Genomic DNA, 8705 nt, shown 5'->3' with positions numbered 1-8705 from the left:
TCGTCTCCAGACATGGAATACCAATCTCTATTATCTCTGATAGGGATGGAAGATTTATTTCAAGATTCTGGCAGACATTACAGCAAGCATTAGGGAATCGTCTAGACATGAGTACTGCCTATCATCCGCAAACTGATGGGCAAAGTGAAAGGACGATACAAACGCTTGAAGACATGCTACGAGCATGTGTTATTGATTTCGGAAACAGTTGGGATCGACATCTATCGTTAGCAGAATTTTCCTACAACAACAGCTACCATTCAAGCATTGAGATGGCGCCGTTTGAAGCACTTTATGGTAGAAAGTGCAGGTCTCCGATTTGTTGGAGTGAAGTGGGGGATAGACAGATTACGGGTCCGGAGATTATACAAGAAACTACCGAGAAGATCATCCAAATTCAACAACGGTTGAAAACCGCCCAAAGTCGACAAAAGAGCTACGCTGACATTAAAAGAAAAGATATAGAATTTGAAATTGGAGAGATGGTTATGCTTAAAGTTGCACCTTGGAAAGGCGTTGTTCGATTTGGAAAACGAGGGAAATTAAATCCAAGGTATATTGGACCATTCAAGATTATTGATCGTGTCGGACCAGTAGCTTACCGACTTGAGTTACCTCAACAACTCGCGGCTGTACATAACACTTTCCACGTCTCGAATTTGAAGAAATGTTTTGCTAAAGAAGATCTCACTATTCCGTTAGATGAAATCTAAATCAACGAAAAACTTCAATTCATCGAAGAACCAGTCAAAATAATGGATCGTGAGGTTAAAAGACTTAAGCAAAACAAGATACCGATTGTTAAGGTTCGATGGAATGCTCGTAGAGGACCCGAGTTCACCTGGGAGCGTGAAGATCAGATGAAGAAGAAATACCCGCATCTATTTCCAGAAGATTCGTCAACACCTTCAACAGCTTAAAATTTCGGGACGAAATTTATTTAACGGGTAGGTACTGTAGTGACCCGAACTTTTCCATGTTTATATATATTAATTGAGATTGATATTTACATGATTAAATGTTTCCAACATGTTAAGCAATCAAACTTGTTAAGACTTGATTAATTGAAATATGTTTCATATAGACAATTGACCACCCAAGTTCACCGGTGATTCACGAACGTTAAAACTTGTAAAAACTATATGATGACATATATATGGATATATACATAGTTAACATGATACTATGATAAGTAAACATATCATTAAGTATATTAACAATGAACTACATATATAAAAACAAGACTACTAACTTAATGATTTTTAAACGAGACATATATGTAACGATTATCGTTGTAAAGACATTTAATGTATATATATCATATTAAGAGATATTCATACATGATAATATCATGATACTATAATAATTTAAAATCTCATTTGATATTTTAAACATTGGGTTAACAACATTTAACAAGATCGTTAACCTAAAGGTTTCAAAACAACACTTACATGTAACGACTAACGATGACTTAACGACTCAGTTAAAATGTATATACATGTAGTGTTTTAATATGTATTTATACACTTTTGAAAGACTTCAATACACTTATCAAAATACTTCTACTTAACAAAAATGCTTACAATTACATCCTCATTCAGTTTCATCAACAATTCTACTCGTATGCACCCGTATTCGTACTCGTACAATACACAGCTTTTAGATGTATGTACTATTGGTATATACACTCCAATGATCAGCTCTTAGCAGCCCATGTGAGTCACCTAAGACATGTGGGAACCATCATTTGGCAACTAGCATGAAATATCTCATAAAATTACAAAAATATGAGTAATCATTCATGACTTATTTACATGAAAACAAAATTACATATCCTTTATATCTAATCCATCCACCAACGACCAAAAACACCTACAAACACTTTCATTCTTCAATTTTCTTCATCTAATTGATCTCTCTCAAGTTCTATCTTCAAGTTCTAAGTGTTCTTCATATATTTTACAAGTTCTAGTTACATAAAATCAAGAATACTTTCAAGTTTGCTAGCTCACTTCCAATCTTGTAAGGTGATCATCCAACCTCAAGAAATCTTTGTTTCTTACAGTAGGTTATCATTCTAATACAAGGTAATAATCATATTCAAACTTTGGTTCAATTTCTATAACTATAACAATCTTATTTCAAGTGATGATCTTACTTGAACTTGTTTTCGTGTCATGATTCTGCTTCAAGAACTTCGAGCCATCCAAGGATCCGTTGAAGCTAGATCCAATTTTCTCTTTTCCAGTAGGTTTATCCAAGGAACTTAAGGTAGTAATGATGTTCATAACATCATTCGATTCATACATATAAAGCTATCTTATTCGAAGTTTTAAACTTGTAATCACTAGAACATAGTTTAGTTAATTCTAAACTTGTTCGCAAACAAAAGTTAATCCTTCTAACTTGAATTTTAAAATCAAATAAACACATGTTCTATATCTATATGATATGCTAACTTATTGATTTAAAACCAGGAAACACGAAAAACACCGTAAAACCGGATTTACGCCGTCGTAGTAACACCGCGGGCTGTTTTGGGTTAGTTAATTAAAAACTATGATAAACTTTGATTTAAAAGTTGTTATTCTGAGAAAATGATTTTTATTATGAACATGAAACTATATCCAAAAATTATGGTTAAACTCAAAGTGGAAGTATGTTTTCTAAAATGGTCATCTAGACGTCGTTCTTTCGACTGAAATGACTACCTTTACAAAAATGACTTGTAACTTATTTTTCCGACTATAAACCTATACTTTTTCTGTTTAGATTCATAAAATAGAGTTCAATATGAAACCATAGCAATTTGATTCACTCAAAACGGATTTAAAATGAAGAAGTTATGGGTAAAACAAGATTGGATAATTTTTCTCATTTTAGCTACGTGAAAATTGGTAACAAATCTATTCCAACCATAACTTAATCAACTTGTATTGTATATTATGTAATCTTGAGATACCATAGACACGTATACAATGTTTCGACCTATCATGTCGACACATCTATATATATTTCGGAACAACCATAGACACTCTATATGTGAATGTTGGAGTTAGCTATACAGGGTTGAGGTTGATTCCAAAATATATATAGTTTGAGTTGTGATCAATACTGAGATACGTATACACTGGGTCGTGGATAGATTCAAGATAATATTTATCGATTTATTTCTGTACATCTAACTGTGGACAACTAGTTGTAGGTTACTAACGAGGACAGCTGACTTAATAAACTTAAAACATCAAAATATATTAAAAGTGTTGTAAATATATTTTGAACATACTTTGATATATATGTATATATTGTTATAGGTTCGTGAATCAACCAGTGGCCAAGTCTTACTTCCCGACGAATTAAAAATCTGTGAAAGTGAGTTATAGTCCCACTTTTAAAATCTAATATTTTTGGGATGAGAATACATGCAGGTTTTATAAATGATTTACAAAATAGACACAAGTACGTGAAACTAAATTCTATGGATGAATTATCGAAATCGAATATGCCCCTTTTTATTAAGTCTGGTAATCTAAGAATTAGGGAACAGACACCCTAATTGACGCGAATCCTAAAGATAGATCTATTGGGCCTAACAAACCCCATCCAAAGTACCGGATGCTTTAGTACTTCGAAATTTATATCATATCCGAAGGGTGTCCCGGAATGATGGGGATATTCTTATATATGCATCTTGTTAATGTCGGTTACCAGGTGTTCACCATATGAATGATTTTTATCTCTATGTATGGGATGTGTATTGAAATATGAAATCTTGTGGTCTATTGTTACGATTTGATATATATAGGTTAAACCTATAACTCACCAACATTTTTGTTGACGTTATAAGCATGTTTATTCTCAGGTGATTATTAAGAGCTTCCGCTATCGCATACTTAAATAAGGACGAGATTTGGAGTCCATGCTTGTATGATATTGTGTAAAAACTGCATTCAAGAAACTTATTTTGTTGTAACATATTTGTATTGTAAACCATTATGTAATGGTCGTGTGTAAACAGGATATTTTAGATTATCATTATTTGATAATCTACGTAAAGCTTTTTAAAACCTTTATCTATGAAATAAAGGTTATGGTTTGTTTTAAAAATGAATGCAGTCTTTGAAAAACGTCTCATATAGAGGTCAAAACCTCGCAACGAAATCAATTAATATGGAACGTTTTTAATCAATAAGAACGGGACATTTCAGACCCGCCCAAATGAACAACAAGTGCAAAATACACCCTTTTGCACTTTTAACGCTACCCGAAGGTCCAAAACTAACGAGACTAGTTCCCGCGTTCCCGAAATACCCAAATATGTCAACTTTAACCTCTAAACGCATACTAGCTCGTATTTTACACAAAACCCATTCCATGGTTGACCAAGTTTGACTTTATTGCTAAAACACCAAATTTTAACCTAAAATCACTTCTCGCGAGTAATTACATCAAAAGCATCATTTAACACTTAACAAATGCGTTTAATATCCAATTAATCTAAATTAGTATCATCCTCAATTTTGACCCAATTCAAATTGCTCATTTTGACCAAAGTCATAAAACGCCCCAAAATCACTAACAACTAGTGATTATATTTCCAAGACAACCACTAACACTTACATCAAGCATTTACCTACTTTATTTACCAAAACTTGACTCAAATCTTAGTTTGACACTAAACCAAAGTCAACACCCATTTTTGACCAACTAACATGTTCTTATGAACATCTATACACAAACACATTTATAATCTAGTGATTACACCCAAAATCATGACCAAATTCGTCACCAAACCCTAACCCACCAATAACGGGTCAAAACCCATCTACTAACCACAACAAACCCATTTCACAACCATTAAAGGGTTTCTAACAAAATCAAGCTCAAACCCTAATTTGAATATCAAAATCAAATAATGAAATTCGGAGTTAGAGCTTACCAATACTACCAAAACGTAGCCAAGAATGAGATGAACAACTTTAATGCTCGCGACTTGACCCGATTCACCCTTCTTCTTCCTCAAACCAAGCTCTCTCTCTCTAGACTCTCTTTCTCTCTCTAAATTGAATGTGTGTAGTAGAGAGAGTGAGAAATGAGATAGGGTTGAGCTTTGGATCAGTTCTTAAGGCCTCAAACCGTCCACAATGTGAAAAGACTAAAATACCCCAAAAGATACCCTTAAAAACGGGTCAATTTGGTCAGTTCTGCGTAAATGTCACATTTCGCGACCTCCTGTCGCGTTTCGCGACGCCCAGTACGCGACACATACACCTAATACGCGATGGATAGCTCAGGTCATGGGGTTTTCATGTTGTCGCGTTTCAAACATACCTGTCGCGTTCTGCGACGTGCTGGGACGCGATAAACACACTCAAAACGCGATGTTACCAGCTTTTAGAAGTTCAGGGACTGAAATTGACAAATTCTGATTCTGATGTAAATTCTGAAAATGCATAAGTGTTAGGTTCACTTTTAATGGCACTTTCTGATGGCACTTCTGATGTATAAAATTCAGGATGTTACATAGTAGCGCTAGCATTTAACGGGTGTTTAATACTTCGTAAACATACGCACTTGCCAAGTGTACTTTCAGGGGGTATAAACGTTAAGTTAGTTACCGAGTGCCCACGGTTGAGCATATACTTAAACATACTGATTTGGATTACTGTTTTGAAACGCTCTTTGTAGCACTGAAATCTCGTGGCCTACCTTATATTACTGTTATGCTTAAATTATAGCTCACCAACATTCGTGTTGACGTTTTTAAGCATGTATTTCTCAGGTGCTTAAGGTTTGCTTGCTTCCGCTGTACTAGTCATGCTTTGTAGACACCCGCTACTCTTATTAGAGATGTCACCGCATGAAACGTTATTTTGCATTCAAACATGAAACTTCTGAAACGATATATTTGTAACGAACTATGGGTTACATACTATTACATATGCTTGCTATTCGTAGAAGCATACTTTTGGGTTGTTAAATATTTGACGTTGGTTACGACGTCACCCTTTTATTATGAATGCAAACTTGTTTTGAAATAGCATACAGTGTTTGACCTTGTAATGATCCTGTTGTTGATGATTCGTACACGATGGTTTTGTACGTGGCATCACATTTGGTATCAGAGCATTGGTTGTAGGGAATTAGGTTGCATTAGTGAGTCTAAGACCAACCTGAGTAGGATTCACTAATAGGACTAATCTACAACTTGCTAGTTTACTTGTTTTCGCTGAACTTATTGCATGCTGCTGCTTACTTTTACTACTATATGTCGTATGCTACTACATTTTTTCACTACGGCATGCTACTATTTGCTTTCGATTGCATGCTACTTTGTTATATTACTGCATGTTACTGCTTAGTACTACTGCATGCCACTACCTACTTCTACTGCTGTATGAAGTTGTTGCATGCTACTGATTACCTTTTACTGCTATGTAAACTCGTTGTACGCTTTTGCTTACTCTCGCTACTTCATGCTACTATCTGCCTTTAACATATTACTTCGGTATGATACTGTTACTATTGCCATGCTACGAGCTGTTGTAGACGATCTAGGCTGCTGTAGTTGTTATGCCTGATTACACTCTTGCTACATGTCTACTATTCGCTATACCGACTTGGAGAACTTATCTTTCCCGATTCAGATGTTTTCTTGAACTACTTTCCCACTCGTCTAATCCTAAGAACTAGTAGTGTAATCCACCTATTACTACTGCTCCACCATTCCAGAGATCGAAACATTACTTCACGCGATCTAGAAAATTGTTCAAGTTGACACATACCCTGTACGCTTTTATGACCGTCACTTAAATCTTTCATTCTTTACCACTACTCGACGATCTAACGACACTGCTGGACTTAGGTCCCTAACACTCCTAGACATTGGATAAGTCGGGAGGACATCTCCTTTCACAAGGTCATAGTATCTTCTACTTATGCTCAAACACATCGTATTACTACTTGCTACACGTACAACCCAACGCGAGACCCGGATTGAATATCTAGAAGGAACCTAACAACGTTACCTAAATCCGAACCTTTGAAGAAACTTCAGGACATTTAGGCATTAATGCATGATCTACGGAACCTACGCACCCACATCGAGAAACTGTGAGATTAGTTATGTAGATTCTGTTTGAGATGGCATAGATAAAGCACCGTTAGATGAAATTGAGTAGAACTTGAAGTGATCACGTTACATTGCCCATATGAAGTGATATTGGAATGAACGTACGATTTAGTACAATATAATGACGCCAGGCTAGCATGATTATATTGAAGTAAATCATGCAGAAGTTCCAATGTTACTACATGAGGAATATGAGGTGATCCAGGGAAAATTTTGTCAAGAATCACTTGAGCATACACATTGTAGCCTGTTAAAGGTAGGAAAAGAATAACCGCGTAGCCTATATACTATACAAGAAGGGCTTTGATTGCAGAACTGATAACCCAAAAAAAAATTGTTATAGATATCGACACCCTGGACATTTAAGGAGAAAGTTCTCATATAGGAAAAACTTTAAACTTACCTGCGGTAAAGCAATCGTTATGGAAACTTGCATGGATCCTGATTCTTGTTAGGGTACGTTACGTCACAATGTTTTACTGTTTCGGAGTTGTTTAATACTAGAATGATAGAAACCTTATATCTAAGAACCTTAGCGTTATGAATAATAAGCCATTAACAACCATGAGAGTTAAGTATTCTATAGGACCAGCAAATGGTAAGCTGGCAGAGATAGAGGAATAATTTAAGGTAGTACTTTAAGATTAACAGGTGGGTTATTTGGAGATGACCTCATATTAACCAAACTTGGGAGATTTAATGTAGTAGTTGAAAAGGATTAGTTACCTACGTACATGCATATGTTATTTGAGAAGATTGATAAAATTTTCACATCAGTATAATAAGATTGGTTGGAATGAACCTTAAGATTAACCTAACACCCATCAATTTGGGAAATTTGATGCAATAGTGGGGATGAACTTTAAGATTAACTTAATACTCATCAAGTTAGGAAACTTGATGAAATAGTTGGAACGAACTGACTTCAAGGACGAAAGCGGAATTTATTTTTAATGAGGAAAATTTATTCGTATACCTCGCATGAAGGGTGAAACTATTATGGGAAGAGATGTAGCCCGAAAACTGGACCTTATTAGTTACATGACAACAACCCGAAATCCCACAATGGAAATGGAAAGAAATTCATCACTAAGCTACTAAAGACGGTAAGGTGGTTAGGACATCATATGGGTTATTATTGACCATCTCGCCAAAACTGCTCACTTTCTATCCATGAAAGAAACCGATACAATGGACAAACTAGCACAACGATACTTAAAGGAAATTTTATTCCGTTACTTCGGCAATTCAAATTCTATATTAAAGGTTACCCAAGAATCTCATATGACACTCATTCTTACGCAACTCTAAATCCTAACTTATTACGAGTAACTTTTTATTCAATGATAACCACAACATCATCCTTCTTACTTCGATATTAGTCATACCAGTTCGAAATTTTCCTAAAATCAATGAGTGGTTAACTCTCATCCTCATACTCTCCCATTTGTATCTCACTTATAAGCAACAACTTCACACTTAAGCATTTTTTTGTCAAAGGACTTATGCCCTACTAATAGTCGTCAAACACATATAAATTCAATGGTTTTTATTACCTCAAATATCACTCGAA

The sequence above is a fragment of the Rutidosis leptorrhynchoides genome, chromosome 11, assembly GCF_046630445.1.
Source record: "Rutidosis leptorrhynchoides isolate AG116_Rl617_1_P2 chromosome 11, CSIRO_AGI_Rlap_v1, whole genome shotgun sequence".
Lineage (NCBI taxonomy): Eukaryota > Viridiplantae > Streptophyta > Magnoliopsida > Asterales > Asteraceae > Rutidosis > Rutidosis leptorrhynchoides.
This window is presented reverse-complemented; position numbering follows the sequence as displayed.